Below are 17,922 nucleotides of genomic sequence, written 5' to 3'. Positions count from 1 at the left end.
ACACCGTATCATTGGTGGAACGGCCTCTGATCTGCATGCCCTGTCACCCCCCTTAGCGCTGCAATCGTCAGGGCATCATATTTAAAGGCCACCAGTGCACACCAGCCACATTTCACACAGGTTGCCGGGAAGTGGGCTGCCAGGAAATCAGCCTCAAAATTCTCCGATGTCTCCCTGGAGAGGCTCCTCGATGCTGTTGAGGCCCACCGTGACATAATCTGCGCTCAGGGTAGAAACCCAGCAGCAAGGTGACACACCATGACCCATCATGGGAGGTGATGGTAGTGTCGTGAGTGCCAGTGCTCTGCAGAAGATGATAGGAATCCAGTGCCACAAAAAGATAAATGATGGTCTCAGTTCTGCCAGGGTAAGTCACTCTTCTCATCACTCATCACTCTCAACTCACACGTGCACACACTCATCACACATCCACAGGGACCTCACTTACCACCACTCACTCTTCCACACACATCTTCAACTCCCCTGCAGGTCATGTCTTTATCACCTCGCTGCTCCCACTCACCACCCACACGGGCTAGGCATCCTTACTGTCTGCCTTGACACAGCCAACTTGCGGTCCATCTGTTTTCATGCAGGACAAACTGGCATGCAACAAGAGGGAGAGATCCCAGTTGGTTGGGGGAATGCAGAGCTGAAGGTCTTCACGGACTTCGAGGACAGCTGGTTGGGGAGGACATTGAACGCTTCTGTGTTTAAAGTTTTTAAAAAGTTTTTATTTATTAGTCACAAGTAGGCTTACATTCACACTGCAATGAAGTTATTGTGAAAATCCCCTAGTCACCACACTCCGATGCCTGTTCAGATACACTGAGGGAGAATTTAGCATGGGCAATCCACCTAACCTTGTTGATGGTAATATTGGCGTTGATAAACCAAATGAGAGGTCCGGCACTGCATCATCCATCAGACAGCAATGCTATGTCATTTCTCCTGTTTCTAAAGGTCCCTGCCATCCACTAATGACCTCTCTATTCCTTTTCCTGGGAAGCAACACAAGTAGTTCACCAGCCAGGTCCTTGAAGCCAGCCCTGACTGCAGCACAGAAGAGGAATTCACCGACCTGGATATTGAAGAACCATCACAGCGCTCAACCACACCCTCCACCAGTGCAGGCACGCATACCTTGGTGGGATCTAGTTCTAGGGTATCCTCAGAGTCGCAATCTGGTGAGCACGTCACACTCTCAGGGCTACAGCAGGGGGATGCAGGGACACCACTGGGTACCAGCACTTAGAGGATTGCTGGAGGCCAGGAATATGCTGAGTTCCAGTCAAATGACGAGCCTCTGGACTCAGTCATGTCTCTGATGCTGGAGCTCCAAAGGCAAACTTGGGAAACATGATGTGGAGATGCCGGCGTTGGACTGGGGTAAACACAGTAAGAAGTTTAACAACACCAGGTTAAAGTCCAACAGGTTTATTTGGTAGCAAAAGCCACACAAGCTTTCGAGGCTCTGAGCCCCTTCTTCAGGTGAGTGGGAATTCTGTTCACAAACAGAACTTATAAGACACAGACTCAATTTACATGAATAATGGTTGGAATGCGAATACTTACAACTAATCCAGTCTTTAAGAAACAAAACAATGGGAGTGGAGAGAGCATCAAGACAGGCTAAAAAGATGTGTATTGTCTCCAGACAAGACAGCCAGTGAAACTCTGCAGGTCCACGCAACTGTGGGAGTTACAAATAGTGTGACATAAATTCTGATTCTAGGATCGCATGATAAAGACTCAGGAGGAAAAAAGCAGAAATATTTATGTGAAATAGTGTGACATAAACCCAATATCCCGGTTGAGGCCGTCCTTGTGTGTGTGGAACCTGGCTATCAGTTTCTGCTCCGCGACTCTGCGCTGTCGTGTGTCGCGAAGGCCGCCTTGGAGAACGCTTACCCGAATATCAGAGGCCGAATGCCCGTGACCGCTGAAGTGCTCCCCAACAGGAAGAGAACAGTCTTGCCTGGTGATTGTCGAGCGGTGTTCATTCATCCGTTGTCGCAGCGTCTGCATAGTTTCCCCAATGTACCATGCCTCGGGACATCCTTTCTTGCAGCGTATCAGGTAGACAACGTTGGCCGAGTTGCAAGAGTATGTACCGTGTACCTGGTGGATGGTGTTCTCACGTGAGATGATGGCATCTGTGTCGATGATCCGGCACGTCTTGCAGAGGTTGCTGTGGCAGGGTTGTGTGGTGTCTTGGTCACTGTTCTCCTGAAGGCTGGGTAGTTTGCTGCGGACAATGGTCTGTTTGAGGTTGTGCGGTTGTTTGAAGGCAAGAAGTGGGGGTGTGGGGATGGCCTTGGCGAGATGTTCGTCTTCATCAATGACATGTTGAAGGCTCCGGAGGAGATGCCGTAGCTTCTCCGCTCCACTGGCTGTCTTGTCTGGAGACAATACACATCTTTTTAGCCTGTCTTGATGCTCTCTCCACTCCCATTGTTTTGTTTCTTAAAGACTGGATTAGTTGTAAGTATTCGCATTCCAACCATTATTCATGTAAATTGAGTCTGTGTCTTATAAGTTCTGTTTGTGAACAGAATTCCCACTCACCTGAAGAAGGGGCTCAGAGCCTCGAAAGCTTGTGTGGCTTTTGCTACCAAATAAACCTGTTGGACTTTAACCTGGTGTTGTTAAACTTCAAACTTGGGAAAATCAGGAAGGGATGTCTGGTACACTCCTTGGATTGAAAGGCTGCATGGAGGAGTCTGTCTACCTTATGCCTGAGCTGATTGTGCCAACCGATATTCTAGCACAACGAGGTCACCACACCTAGGGTGGTGGCCACCGTTGAGACTTTGGTCCTGCGCTTTTGTCCTGTGCTGCTGCGTATCATCCCCTCTCCACCACCCCCCCCCCCCCCCCCCCCCCCCCCAACCACCTCCGAATCCCATCTATTTCAGCCTCCGGTGACACTGAGCCTCAAGGGGTACAGCTGACAAAGGATGCTGTAAGATCAGGAGAGGTGAAACATTTCCTGCTGCATCACCATGATATGACCCATGAAATGTTCACATCTTCACTTCTTTTAAAGCCTTAATTTATTTTTCATCACTGCGTTTATTTTTTAATCCAAGATATTTTGAGCAGAGAGTAAGGGAAACTTCTTTACACAGTTGTGAGGCTGTGGAATTCACTTCCAAATCTAATTGAGGCAGTAACTATGTCAACCTTCAATGTTAGGTGGATGAGGAAAAAGGGAAATGGGAACAGAATGAATAAATATGATTAGTACACTTCGTTTAAGTGAACGATAAACACTAGTTAGGGTAACTGGCCTGTTTATTCATAATCTTTAAGCATTTGTATGCCCAGGTGACAAAGTGATCTGCTGGACTGTCTTTCAGTTCCAAAATTTCAAAAAAATCTGGATTAGGTGTCCTTCAATATTAAACACTTCACAAGGGTTGGGAATGTTGAAAGTTGGTTTCCACAAATGCTTTTAAGGATGAATGGTAAATGCAAGGTTTTCCCTGCTTTAACTGACACTGTTCATTTGCACTGCTCTAAAAGCCCATCCTTGTACAATTGTAGTACTTGAAGGATATAAACATTATCAGTAGCCACCAGGTGGCACCAGAATACTACACCATTGAAATATTTTTGATCATAAAAAGGATATTCCAAGGGGAATAGAAATGTTTTACTGAATGTAGAATGGGGGTCAGAGTCAAATTCTCTGATTTTCTGACACATCTGTGAATCATAATTGTTTGTTTTTCTCTGAGGAGTCAAGAATCAGAAGCTGAGTTCTTTGCAGCTGAAGTTAAAAGAATTTAATACCATTGTTTATTGTATATAAATGCCCTAATTTTATATATGTTAATAAGAATTAGTTAATAAAAATGTTTAAAATAGACAAGAAACTACATTAAACCATTTGGAAGACTCAAGGTTTAGATCCAGGAAACTACAGGCCAGCTAGCATTATTATTAAGGAGGTTATAAAAAGGCACTTAGAATGTCTTAATGCGATTATGGTTTTGTGAAGGGGAAATTGCGTTTGATTAATATTAGAGGAAGTAACAAACAACTTGTACAAAAGGAAAACCTTTTTTATATTCATTCATGGTATGTGTGTGTCACTGTCTAGGCCAGCATTTATTGCCCATCCCCAATTGCTCTTGAAAAGGTGGTGGTTTGCTGTTTTCTTCAACTTCTTTAGTCAATGTGGTGTAGATACATCTACAGCTCTGTTAGGTGGGGGGGAGTTCCAGGATTTTGACTCAGCAAGTTTGACTCCGCTGCATTCATCCAAACGGGCGGCACAGTGGTTAGCACTGCTGCCTCACAGTGCCAGGGACCCGGGTTCAATTCCCGGCTTGGGTCACTGTCTGTGTGGAGTCCGCACATTCTCCACGTGTCTGCGTGGGTTTCCTCCAGGTGCTCAGGTTTCCTCCCACAGTCCAAAGATGTGTGGGTTAAGTGGATTGGCCATGCTAAATTGCCCATTAGTGTCAGGGGGACCAGCTAGGGTAAATACATGGGGTTATGGGGATAGGGCCGTAAATACATGGGGTTATGGGGATAGGGCCTGGGTGGGATTGTGGTCGGTGCAGACTTGATGTGCTGAATGGCCTCCTTCTGCACTGCAGAATTCTAGTTCTATGAACAATGAAGAAATAAGTTAGGATGGAGGGTGGCTTGTTGGGGAGCTTCCCACTGGTGATATTCCCATGTGTTTACTGCCCTTGTCCTTCCAGATGATAATGGTCGTGCATTTGAAAAGAGTTGTCTAAAGAGCCTTGGTGAGTTCCTGCAGTGCATCTTGTAGGTGGTACACACTGCTGACACTGCATCAGTGGCGGACGGAGTGAATGTTTGAGGATGGGATGTCAATCAAGAGGGCTGCTTTGTCCTGGATGGTGTCAAGCTCCATGTGTCATTGGAGGTGCACTCATCCAGGCAAATGGAGAGTATTCCATTATATTCCTGACCTGTGCCGTATAGATGGTGGACAGGCTTTGGGGAATTAGGAAGTGAATTCCTCGCTGCAGAATCCTAAGCCTGAGGAACTCTTGCAGTAATGTCCTGGAACTGAGATGATTGATCTGCAACAACCACAGTCCTCCTTTGTGCTAGGTATGACTCCGATCTGCTGAGAATTTTCCCCCTTGACTTCACCTTTGCTAGGACTCCTTGATGTCACACTTGGTCAAATTTTATTCATGTGGGCATTGCTGACTGAGCCCATCCCTAATTGCCCTTGAACTGACATGCTTGGTGGGTCATTTCAGAGTCAACCACATTGCGGATTGTGGATCCGGAATCTCAATCTAGGTCAGGCCAGGTAAGGATGGCAGATTTCCTTCCTAAAGGACATTAGTGAACCAGATATGTTTTTGTTTTACGACAGTCAACAATGATTTCATAGTTATTAAACCTTTAACTCCAGATTTTTACTGAATTTAAATTTCAATATTTGTCATGGTAAGATTCAAGCCCAGGTACCCAGAGCATTACGCTGTACCTTTGAATTATTCGTCCAGTGACAATACCACTACGCTATAAGACATAGGAGCAGGATTAAGCCACTGAGCCCATCAAGTCTGCTCCGCCACTCAATCATGGCTGATATTTTTCTCATCCCCATTCTCCTCCCTTTTCCTCTGATGCGCGATTGATTCACACGGGAGGCTAGAACGTACCCGGGAATAAAGGCTTTTATTCACTACAAATAGGAGCACACTACTCAACAATATTATCCCAGACTAAAGACTACTAGGAAGAAGGCGGAGACCTGGGCAGAGCCGAACGGAATGTACCACATAAACAGTAATAACAGGTGGAACACCCAAACCCTAACCCCAACAGTAACGAGAGTAACATAAATACAAGTACCCATAGTGATAACCATCTATGGTTCACCACATCCTCATAACCCCTGATATAGCCGCTCTCAATGCTGCCTTGAAGTCAAGGGCAGTCACTCTCACATCACTTATCATAGAATCCCTACAAGCCATTCGGCCCATCAAGTCTGCACCGACCACAATCCCACCTCAGCCCTATCTCTGTAAACCCACATATTTACCCCGTTAATTCCTCTAACCTACACATCCCGGGACACTAAGGGACAATTTAGCATGGCTAATGCACCTAACCCGCACATCTTTGGAGTGTGGGAGGAAACTGGAACACCCGGAGGAAACCCACGCAGACACGAGGAGAACGTACAGACTCCACACAGACAGTGACCCAAGCCGGGAATTGAACCTGGGTCCCTGGCACTGTGAGGCAGCAGTGCTAACCACTGTGCCACCGTGCTTCTGGACTTTAGCTCTTTTGTCCATGTTTGAACCAAGGTTTTAATGAGGTCAGGAGCTGAGTGATCTTGACGAAATCCAGACTGAGCGTCCGTGAGCAGGCTATTGCTAAAACAAGTTCCACTTGATAGCACTGTTGATTACCCCTCCTTCCATCACTTTACCGATGGTTCAGAGCAGACTGATGAGGGGATAATTGGCCAGGTTGGATTTTGTGCCAGGACATACCTGGGCAATTTTCCACATTGCCAGGTAGATGCCAGTATTGTAGCAGCAGTGGAACAGCTTGTCTAGGGGAGCGGTAAGTTCTGGAGCACAAGTCTTCAATACTATTACTGGGGTATTGTCAGGAACCATAGTCTTTGCATAATCCAGTATCATCAGCATTTTTTGATATCACATGGAATGAATCAAATTGGCTGAAGACAGGCACCTATGATGCTGGGACATCAGGAGGAGGCCAAGATGGATCATCCACTCGGTATTTTTGACTTAAGATTTTTTTCAAATGCCTTATCTTTTGCACTAATGTACTGGGCTCCCCCATGTGGAGCCTTCTCCTCCAGTGAGTTGTTTAAATGTCCATCACCATTCATGACTGGATGTGGCAGGACCACAGAACTTTGATTTGATCTGTTGTGGGATCACTTAGCTCTGTCTATTACTTACAGTTTATGCTGTTTGGCATGAAAGTAGTCCTGCATTGTAGCTTCACCAGGTTGACACCTCATTTTTAGGTATGTCTTGTGTTGCCCCTGGCATGCCCTCATGCACTCTTCATTGAATCAGGGTTGATTTGATTTGATTTATTATTGTCACATGTATGAGTATCCAGTGAAATGTATTGTTTCTTGCGTGCTATACAGACAAAGCATACTGTACATAGAGAAGGAAAGGAGAGAGTGCAGAATGTAGTTGATCCCTGGCTTGGTGGAAATGGTAAAGTGTGAGGGGTATGCTGGGCAATGAAGTTACAGATTGTGGTTAAATACAATTCTGCTGATGCTAGTGGCCCACAGTGTCTCATGGTTGCCTAGTGACCTGTGCAGAGGTCACTTCCACCAATGCTGTCATGGACAGATGCACCTGCAGCAGTCAGGTTGGTGAGGATGAGTTCAAGTATGATTTTCTCTCTTGTTGGTTCCCTCACCACCTGTCATAGACCCACTCTAGCAACTATGTTCTTTAGGACCTGGCCAGCTCGGTGCTATTGAGTCACTCTTGGTGATGAACATTGAAGACCCCCATCTAGAGTACATTCTGCACCCTTGTTGCCTGCAATACATCTTCCAAATCATTTTCAACAATGAGGTGATTCAACAATCAGCTGAGATTTGATTTGATTTATTGCGTGACACAGTGGTCAGCACTGCTGTCCCATAGGTTTGATTCCTAGCTTGGGTAACTGTCTATGCGGGGTCTGATGGTAGCAGGGACGAAGCTGTTCTTGAGTTGGTTGGTATGTGATCTCAGACTGACAGTATGTGGGAATCAGCAGGAAGTTTTGTTGTCCATGTTTGACCTGATGCCATCAGATATCTTGGGGTCTGGAGTCAAGGTTGAAGACTCCCAGGGGAACTCCCTCCCGGCTGTATATCACTGTGCCAGCATGTCTGCTGGGTCTCTCCTGCTGGTGAAATAGAACATACCCACGAATGGTGATGGTGGTTTCTGGGACATTATCTGTAAGGTATGATTCTGTGAGTAGGATTATGTCAGGCTGTTAGAACCATAGATAGAAAATTACAGCTCAGAAACAGGCCTTTTGGCCCTTCTTGTCCGTGCCGAACCATTTTATGCCAAGTCCCACTGACCTGCACTTGGACCATATCCCTCCACACCCCTCTCATCCATGAACCCGTCCAAGTTTTTCTTGAATGTTAAAAGTGACCCCGCATTTACCACTTTATCCGGCAGCTCATTCCACACTCCCACCACTCTCTGCGTGAAGAAGCCCCCCCTAATATTCCCTTTAAACTTTTCTCCTTTCACCCTTAACCCATGCCCTCTGGTTTTTTTCTCCCCTAGCCTCAGCGGAAAAAGCCTGCTTGCATTCACTCTATCTATACCCATCAAAATCTTCTACACCTCTATCAAATCTCCCCTCAATCTTCTATGCTCCAGGGAATAAAGTCCCAACCTATTCAATCTCTCTCTGTAACTCAGCTTCTCAAGTCCCGGCAACATCCTTGTGAACCTTCTCTGCACTCTTTCAATCTTATTTACATCCTTCCTGTAACTAGGTGACCAAAACTGTACACAATACTCCAAATTCGGCCTCACCAATGCCTTATATAACCTTACCATAACACTCCAACTTTTATACTCGATACTCCGATTTATAAAGGCCAATGTACCAAAGGCACTCTTTACGACCCTATCCACCTGTGACGTCACTTTTAGGGAACTCTGTACCTGTATTCCCAGATCCCTCTGTTCAACTGCACTCTTCAGAGTCCTACCATTTACCCTGTACGTTCTTCTTTGATTTGTCCTTCCAAAGTGCAATATCTCACACTTGTCTGCGTTAAATTCCATTTGCCATTTTTCAGCCCATTTTTCTAGTTGGTCCAAATCCCTCTGCAAGCTTTGAAAACCTTCCTCACTGTCCACTACACCTCCAATCTTTGTATCATCAGCAAACTTACTGATCCAATTTACCACATTATCATCCAGATCATTGATATAGATGACAAACAACAATGGACCCAACACCGATCCCTGCGGCACACCACTAGTCACAGGCCTCCACTCAGAGAAGCAATCCTCCACAACCACTCTCTGGCTTCTTCCATTGAGCCAGTGTCTTATCCAATTTACTACCTCCCCATGTATACCCAGCGACTGAACCTTCCTAACTAACCTCCCATGAGGGACCTTGTCAAAGGCCTTGCTGAAATCCAGGTAGACAACATCCACCGCCTTCCCTTCATCCACTTTCCTGGTAACCTCCTCGAAAAACTCTAATAGATTGGTCAAACATGACCTACCACGCACAAAGCCATGTTGATCTCCCTAATAAGTCCCTGTCTATCCAAATATTTGTAGATCCTATCCCTTATCACACCTTCCAATAACTTGCCCACCACCGACGTCAAACTTACTGGCCGATAATTTCCCGGATTTCTTTTGGAACCTTTTTTAAACAACGGAACAACATGAGCCACCCTCCAATCATCCGGCACCTCCCCCGTGAATACTGACATTTTAAATATGTCTGCCAGGGCCCCTGCAAGTTCAACACTAGCTTCCCTCAAGGTCCGTGGGAATACCCTGTCCGGTCCTGGGGATTTATCCACTCTGATTTGCCTCAAGACAGCGAGCACCTCCTCCCCTTTAATCTGTAAAGGTTCCATGGCCTCCCTACCAGTTTGCCCTATTTCCGTAGACTCCATGCCCGTTTCCTCAGTAAATACGGATGCAAAAAAACCATTTAGTATCTCCCTCATCTCTTTTGGTTCCATACACAGTGTACCACTCTGGTCTTCAAGAGGACCAATTTTATCCCTCACTATCCTTTTGCTCCTAACATACCTATAGAAGCTCTTTGGATTTTCCTTCACTCTGTCTGCCAAAGCAACCTCATGTCTTCTTTTAGCCCTCCTGATTTCCCTCTTAAGTAGCTTCTTGCACTTTTTATACTCCTCGAGCATCTGATGTGTTCCTTGCTGCCTGTACATTTCATACAACTCTCTCTTCCTCTTAATCAGTGTTACAATCTCCCTCGAGAACCAAGGTTCCTTATTCCTATTTACTTTGCCTTTAATCCTGACAGGAACATACAAACTCTGCACTCTCAAAATTTCTCCTTTGAAGGCCTTCCACTTTCCATTTACATCCTTACCAGAGAACAGCCTGTGCCAATCCACACTTCCCAGATCCCTTCTCATTTCATCAAATTTGGCCTTTTTCCAGTTCAGAACTTCAACCCGAGGACCAGGTCTATACTTATCCACGATCAGGTTGAAACTAATGGCATTATGATCACTGGATCCAAAGTGTTCCCTCACACTCACATCCATCACCTGCCCTAACTCATTTCCCAATAGGAGATCCAATATCGCATCCTCTCTAGTTGGCACCTCTATATACTGATGTAGAAAATTCTCCTGAACACATTTTACAAACTCTACCCCGTCTAAACCTTTAACAGTATGCGAGTCCCAATCTATATGTGGAAAATTAAAATCCCCTACTATCACAACTTTGTGTTTCTTGCAGTTGTCAGCTATCTCTCCGCTGATTTGCTCCTCCAGTTCTTGGGTGGTCTATAATACAAGTCCATTAATGTGGTCATACCTTTCCTGTTTCTCAGCTCCACCCATAGGGCCTCTGTAGACAAGCTCCCTAATCTATTCTGCCTGAGTACCGCTGTAACATTTTCCCTGACCAACAATGCCACCCCCCCACCTTTTATCCCTCTGCCTCTATCCCGCCTGAAACATTGGAACCCTGGAACATTGAGCTGCCAGTCCTGCCCCTCCTGTAGCCAAGTTTCACTAATGGCTATAATGTCATATTTCCACGTGTCTATCCACGCCTTCAGCTCATCTGCCTTCCCCACAATACTCCTGGCATTGAAATAGACACACCTCAAAAGATTATTTCCACCACACTCTACCCTTCCATTTGTGATTTTGGTTGAACTAACCTGTCTTTTTACCCCTGCTCCACTATCTGCTCTGGCACTCTGGTTCCCACCCCCCTGCAAACCTAGTTTAAACGCTCCCCAATAACACTAGCAAATCTCCCTGCAAGTATATTGGTCCCCTTGTAGTTTAAGTGTAACCCGTCTCTCTTGTACAGGTCCCACCTGCCCCACAAGAGGTCCCAATGATCCAAGAATTGGAAACCCTGCCCCCTGCACCAGTTCCTCAGCCACGTGTTTATCCGCCCAAGCATCCTACTCCTGCCCTCACTGGCATGTGGCTCAGGTAGCAATCCTGAGATTACTACCCTCGGGGTCCTGCTTTTTAACTTCCTTCCAAGCTCTTTGTACTCACTCTTTAGGACCTCCTCACTCTTCCTTCCCACGTCATTGGTACCGACATGTACCACGACATCTGGCTGATCACCTTCCCTCTTTAGAACACTGTGCACGCGATCAGAGACATCGCTGGTACCTGGGAGGCAACAAACCATGCGGGAGTCTCTGTCCCGACCACAGAACCTCCGGTCCGTACCTCTGACCATCGAGTCCCCTATCACTATTGCTCTCCTCTTCTTCATCCCACCCTTTTGCGCTGTAGAACCAGACTCCGTATCAGAGTTCCGGCTGTCGCAGCTTGTCCCAGGTAAAGCATCTGCCACAACAGTATCCAATTCAGTATACCTGTTGTGGAGGGTCCACTGGGGAACCCTGCTCTGCCTGTCCTTTCACACTGCCATTTCCTCTCCTTACAGTAACCCAATTTCCTGTGCTCTGCTGCTTAGGTGTAACTATCTCCCTAAAGCTACTGTCTATATACGTCTCATTCTCCCGAATTAGATGGAGGTCATCAAGCTCCTTCTCCAGTTCCCTAACACGCTTTGCTAGCAGCTGCAGCTGAATGCATCTTTTGCAGGTGCTGTTGTCAGGGATACCGGAGGTCTCCCTGATCTCCCACATCCTGCAAGAGGAGCATTCCAACATCTTGCCTGGCATATTTTTTTTTGCTCTGGGGAAATACAGGAATAAACTTTCTGAAAAGAAAAAATAACCTACTCTCGCCTCTGCCTGTTCTCGCCTAAGCCTGTTTTGAGCCAAAGCCCTTCAGCTCTCATTCTGTCCCCTGCTCACTCCGCTGCCCGCTCAAAGGCGCGGCCTACTTTTAAACCCTCCAAAACCTTCCCAGGCTGCTGCTGGGCCTATTTCCTGTTTTGAAAAAAAAACCTCCGATTTTTTTCACAAATTTAACTGAAAAATAATTAAATAAATTAGTGCACAAACAAGCTCCCTTACCCTCAGCCTGCTCCTGCGGAACAATGAGGCTGAAACCTCCAAGTTAAGCACTTTTAAACCCTCCAAAACCTACCCAGGCTGCTGCTGGGCCTATTTCCTGTTTTGAAAAAAAAACCTCCGATTTGTTTCACAAATTTAACTGAAAAATAAGTAAGTAAATTAGTGCACAAACAAGCTCCCTTACCCTCAGCCTGCTCCTGTGGAACAATGTTGCTTAACAGATTTGTGAGAGAGCTCTCCCAATTTTGGCACAGACTCCCAGATGTTAGGAAGGAGGACTTTGCATTTGTGCTGTATTGAATTTCCAAAAGGCACCTGATAAGGTGCCACATCAAAAGTTATTGCACAGAATAAGAGCTCATAGTGGAGGGGGTGACATATTAGCATGGATAGAGGATTGGTCAGTTTGCAGGAAACAGAGAGTAGGAACAAATGGGTCAGTTTTGGGTTGGCAAATTGTAACCAGTGAAGGAATCAATGGTGCAGCCTCAACTATTTATAAATTATTAATGGTGGGGAGGAAAGGAGCAAACATATGCTTACTAAATTTGCTCATGACGCAAGGACAGGGACGAAGTTAGTTGTGAGGGAGTCTACAGAGGGATTTAAGTTGGTTAATTGGGCAAAAATCTGGCAGATGGTGTATACTGTGGGAAAATGTGAACTTGGCCATTTTGGCAGAAGATTGGAAGTGCAGTATATTATTTAAATAGAGAGAGAATGCAGAACTCTGAAGAACAAAGGGCTTTTGATTTATACAAGTAAGGAAGTGCTGCTACAGCTGTACAGGGCTTTGGTGAGACTGCATTGGAGCACTGTTTACAGTTATTACCTCCTTACTTGGGATAAAAATTGATTCGAAGCAGTTCAGAGGAGATTCAATTGACTGATTCCTGAAAGGACGGGGTTGTCTTATGAGGTAAAGGTTGATAGATTGGGCCTGTATTCATTAGAGTTTAGAAGAATGAGAAGTGATCTCATTCTTCTAAATGAAAGGTGGGCGGCACAGTGGTTAGCACTGCTGCCTCACAGCACCAGGGATCCGGATTTGATTGTAGCCTTGAGTGACTGTGTGGAGTTTACACATTCTCTCTGGCATGGGTTTCCGCCGGGTACTCTGGTTTCCTCCCACAGCCCAAAGATGTGCAGGTTAGGTGTATTGGCCATGCTAAATTGCCCCTTAGCATCCCAAGATGTGTAGTTCAGGGGGATTAGCGGGGTAAATATGTGGGATTACAGGATTAAGGCCTGCCTAAAATGCTCTGTTGGATAGAGTTAATAGTGGGAAATGAGGATATGGCTGAGTCTTTAAATAAGTTTTTTGTGTCGGTCTTCACGGTGGAGGACACAAATAGTTTGCCAAATATTAACGATAGAGGGTTGGCAGCAGGAGAAATACTTAATACGATTAATGTTACCAGAGAGGCAGTGCTGGGTAGACTAATGGGACTGAAGGTGGACAAGTCCCCGGGTCCGGATGGAATGCATCCCAGGGTATTGAAAGAAATGTCAGAGGTAATAGTGGATGCGTTAGTGATTATTTATCAAAACTCGTTGCATTCTGGGGTAGTGCCGGTTGATTGGAAAACGGCTAATGTTACGCCGCTGTTTAAAAAAGGAAGGAGACAAAAGGCGGGTAACTATAGGCCGGTCAGCTTAACGTCTGTAGTAGGGAAAATGCTGGAATCCATTATTAAAGAGGAGATAGCAGGGCATCTGGATAGAAATGGTTCGATCAATCAGACGCAGCATGGATTCATGAGGGGAAAGTCGTGCTTGACGAATATGTTGGATTTTTATGAAGATGTGACTAGGGCGGTTGATGGAGGAGAACCGGTGGATGCGGTGTTTTTGGATTTCCAAAAGGCGTTTGATAAGGTGCCCCATAAAAGGCTGCTGAAGAAGATTCGGGCACACGGAGTTGGGGGTAGTGTGTTAAAGTGGATTGGGGACTGGCTATCCGACAGGAAGCAAAGAGTCGGAATAAATGGGTGTTTTTCCGGTTGGAGGAAGGTAACTAGTGGCGTGCCGCAGGGATCGGTACTCGGGCCGCAACTGTTTACCATTTATATAGATGATCTGGAGGAGGGGACGGAGTGTAGGGTAACGAAGTTTGCAGACGACACAAAGATAAGTGGAAAAGTGAATCGTGTGGAGGACGGAGAAGATCTGCAGAGAGATTTGGACAGGCTGAGTGAGTGGGCGAGGATATGGCAAATGGAGTATAACGTTGAGAAATGCGAGGTTATACACTTTGGAGGAAATAATAACAAATGGGATTACTATCTCAATGGAAACAAATTAAAACATGCTACCGTGCAAAGGGACCTAGGGGTCCTTGTGCATGAGACGCAAAAGCCCAGTCTGCAGGTACAACAGGTGATCAAGAAGGCAAATGGGATGTTGGCCTATATTGCGAGGGGGATAGAATATAAAAGCAGGGATGTCTTGATGCACCTGTACAGGGCATTGGTGAGGCCGCAGCTGGAATACTGTGTGCAGTATTGGTCCCCTTATATGAGGAAGGATATATTGGCATTGGAGGGAGTGCAGAGAAGGCTCACCAGGTTGATACCGGAGATGAGGGGTTTGGATTATGAGGAGAGGCTGAGGAGATTGGGTTTGTACTCGTTGGAGTTTAGAAGGATGAGGGGGGATCTTATGGAAACTTATAAGATAATGCGGGGGCTGGATAGGGTGGAGGCGGAGAGATTCTTTCCACTTAGTAAGGAAGTTAAAACTAGAGGACACAGCCTCAAAATAAAAGGGGGTCGGTTTAAGACAGAGTTGAGGAGGAACTTCTTCTCCCAGAGGGTGGTGAATCTCTGGAATTCTCTGCCCGCTGAGGTGGTGGAGGCTACCTCGCTGAATATGTTTAAAGCGCGGATGGATGGATTCCTGATCGGTAAGGGAATTAAGGGTTATGGGGATCAGGCGGGTAAGTGGTACTGATCCACGTCAGATCAGCCATGATCTTATTGAATGGCGGGGCAGGCTCGAGGGGCTAGATGGCCTACTCCTGCTCCTATTTCTTATGTTCTTATGTTCTTATGATAGCTTGTGCCGAATCAATGGGCCGAATGGCCGCCTTCTGCATGTAGGGATTCTATGATCTTCTTGAAACCTGTAAGATCCTGAGGAAACTTGACTGGGTAGTTGCTGAGAAGATGTTTCCCTTATTGGAGAGACTAGAACTGGGGGACACTGTTTAAAAATAAGGGATCTGCCATTTAAGACAGAGATGAGGAGAATATATTCCTGAGAGTTGTTAGACTGTGGAATTCTCTTCCCCAGGGAGCACTGGAGGCTGGTCATTTAATATTTTCAAACCTGAGTTAAATGAACTGTTGACTGATTCTTGTGGGCCTTTTTGTGTCTCCACACACTCCCCCCACCCCCCCCCCCCCCCCCCACACCCCCCAAGCCTCCAGATATTACTTGCAATAACAAATTTACAATAATAAATAAGAAAATGTGAATATTAATTTTTAGGTTAATATGCAGATTTTCCTATGCAAATCAGAAATGCTTTAAGATGCTTCTTTATGTGAGTTAAAAACAGAGTTGGCAGTTGAGAAAGAAATCATCAAAGGTTTTAAAAGTTTTTACACACAAAGCAATAAAAATGTCAGTAAAAGATAATGGATAGCCTTCATACCATCAGTACCTGGTTTAAAGTCTATACAAAGATTTCAAACACCATGCATTATAAAGGGGTTAAGTCGCCGTAGTCCCAAGTGACCATAGACTGCTCTCCCTTTTTAAAGGGGAGAGCTAACTGGTGTTGATTTAACCTGAGTATCAGGCAAGGGGCAAGGTTGAGAAGGCGATCCTTCATGAATAACCTCAGGTAGCACAGGAATTGAAACTATGCTGTTCATAGAATTCACAGAATCCTACAGTACAGAAAGAGGCCTTTCGGCCCATCGAGTCTGCACCGACCACAATCCCACCCAGGCCCTACCCCCATATCCCTACATATTTTACCCGCTAATCCCTCTAATCTACGCATCCCAGGACACTAAGGGGCAATTTTAGCATGGCCAATCAACCTAACCCACACATCTTTGGACTGTGGGAGGAAACCAGAGCACCCGGAGGAAACCCACGCAGACATGAGGAGAATGTGCAAACTCCACACAGACAGTGACCCAAGCCGGGAATCGAACCAGGTCCCTGGAGCTGTGAAGCAGCAGTGCTAACCACTGTGCTACCGTGCTGCCCTGTTGGTGTCACTCTGCATCACGAACCAGCTGTCCAGCCAACTAAGCTAAATCCAATGCTGTGTATTAAATGAAATATTTTGGAATGAACAGAAGTTGACAAATATATCGATGTGAAGAAGCCAATACAATGCTCATTTGCACTGTGTTTCTCTGGTCTCTGACTGCCAAAAGTATTTATAGGAAAATGTTACTTTGGATTGCACCTTAAAACAATAAATTTACCCGTTTCCAAGCTCCCTGATGTACTTTGCAGAGATTCTCTGAGGCAGATCCTTTTAATTGACAGCCTTGATAGTCTACAGCATCTGACACTAAATCAATGATTGTCAGAGTTAAGTCAGAGAAGGTGGCAGTGGTGAGCTAGCTATGTGGGAAAGCTTTAATGACAAATCCACTTGCCTCTCAATTTCCAAAATTTAGAAAGTTGGCTATGGAGAAAATGGAGTATTTTTTTTCCCAAAATAAATGCAAAATATTTTTTCACACAACTAATGATAGAATAATATCCGTTTGTAAATTTATGATGCCTTAATGAAGAGTTATGTTTGCCGAGGAGCATGGTTCTTTCGGTGATTTCTTTTATTATATAAACTAAATGACAAATCAACTAATGCTCTGATTAATAAACACAAGGTATTGACTTTAGTTTTGTAACTATTCAGATTGCTAAAAACTAATGTCAAAATGAAAGACCTAAGTTTTTTTTTCCAGCAATTGCCCGAGGACAAGTAAATGTATGGTAGCCTGGACTAGTAAACCAAAGGTCTGGAGAGAATGAGTGTTCAAATCCCATTGTTTGAGAAACTGAATCCAGTTTATATAAAAATAAAGCCTGGTATCTGTACAAAAACAAAATACTGAGAAGCTGTTGGATTGTTTTGAACAGGCTCAATAATGTTTTCAGGGCAGGAAAACCTACTGTTCTTAGTCAGTCTGACCTACATGCGACTCCAGTCACTCAACACTGTGGTTGATTTTTACCTGCCCATTGAATTGGCTGAATCAGCAAGCTGACTACCAGATTCTCAGGCAAGTAGTGATGAGAAAGAGGTGCCTGTCTGGCAACCTGTCTCTCTGAGGATGTGATCATGTATTTTTCTGTGAAGTTACTGACACCTAGCAGTGACCCATCTCCACAAGCAAGGCAGGCTTGCTAGCCTCCATTTATTTCTGATCTCAAATCTGTTTGCCATGCACTAAAAATTTCATGCAAGAAAAGTCAAAGGGGTTATACAATGATTAATACTTAAGTGATTTTAAAAAAAAGAGATTTTCCAGGTACATTTAGTATGGTAACTAATATTGCACTTATTTGCTGTAAACAGTTCACGTAACTTTCACGTAACATCTGTTTACAGTATAGGGACTAGAAGTGTTGTTGCTCATGGAAATGCCTCACTTTAAACTGTACATTATTTTATCTTACCAGAATTGATCATAAGTGGATCCATTGTCCAATAAATCTTTCAGAGTT

At 45.1% G+C, this 17,922-nt stretch overlaps 1 protein-coding gene across 1 annotated transcript in view; it reads left to right on the top strand.

The window, feature by feature from the left end:
* LOC144503772 (E3 ubiquitin-protein ligase HECW2-like) overlaps positions 1–17,922 on the top strand; it is a 416,880-nt gene that overhangs the window by 332,661 nt on the left and 66,297 nt on the right. The window lies entirely within an intron of this gene.

This window comes from Mustelus asterias, chromosome 14 (assembly GCF_964213995.1).
Source record: "Mustelus asterias chromosome 14, sMusAst1.hap1.1, whole genome shotgun sequence".
In the NCBI taxonomy this organism is placed as follows: Eukaryota; Metazoa; Chordata; class Chondrichthyes; order Carcharhiniformes; family Triakidae; genus Mustelus; species Mustelus asterias.
Note: the sequence above shows the minus strand (reverse complement) of the source record. Positions and strands in the feature narration are given on the sequence as shown.